Source organism: Octopus bimaculoides, chromosome 13, assembly GCF_046866305.1.
Source record: "Octopus bimaculoides isolate indiv1 chromosome 13, ASM4686630v1, whole genome shotgun sequence".
NCBI lineage: Eukaryota > Metazoa > Mollusca > Cephalopoda > Octopoda > Octopodidae > Octopus > Octopus bimaculoides.
In genome coordinates, this window is record NC_142940.1 from 1569226 (window position 1) to 1570238 (window position 1013).

Below are 1013 nucleotides of genomic sequence, written 5' to 3' on the forward strand. Positions count from 1 at the left end.
GCTTTCTGAAGGAGAAAACAAACACCAGCCATTCATTAAAAGAACTATATATATATATATATATATATATATATATATATATATACACGGTCATGCTCAAATGGTGCTTTTCACGTGCCACCGGCACGGGAGCCAGACAGCTGCTCTGGCAATGATCACGCTCGGATGGTGCTGCCAATCTAGTGTATCTCTTAAGCATGAAACTATAAGTAGCCCTTTTTCAAATTGTATGTATGTGTGTGTGTCTGTGTGGGTGTATTGACACACGAAAGTCTGTACCGGTTTCTTTACATCTCTTGAAAGAATATCAAGAAAGGAAAACGTAGCAAACAAATATGTAATAAAGAAGTTACAAGAATTTATCGACCCTTGAAGTGTGAGACATTAAACCGTCTCAGATACTTACCATTTTCCTACGCTAGGATTTCATTAATTTCATTTTCAGATCCCAAAGACTCTAAACATCAACAGATGGTAAACATGCCTTCTAACTCGTCCTTAAAATAACCTACTGTTCTGTAATGATAGCAAGCAAGCAAGCAATACAAGACGAAAGAGAGGTCTTACATTTGTATGTAATATTAATAAGTTTACGAAGGAAATTGTAGATGTCGAGTGCAGATATATTAAAATAAACAGTAACTATGGTTGTTGAACATGGTTTTGTGGTTGTGTGTATTCACGAAAATTAGGTCTTTTGGTTCGTGACAGAAAAATATTACATGGTAGGAGATAAAAATATGGAGAACTGTCTGTCAGAAATATGAATGCATGTCTGTGTGTACGCGTATGTGTGTTTATGCGTATGTGTGTATGTGTATGTGTATATACACTCATATTTACATACACACACATACACACATACACACACGTATGTCTGTGAGTGCATGAGTATATGCACACTTAAGCACATACATACACTCACAGATGAAAGATTGAGCTAACAAATAAGAAAAGAGTACTCTATACATTACTTGGTGTATCTACATATATAAATACACACACTCACCCAC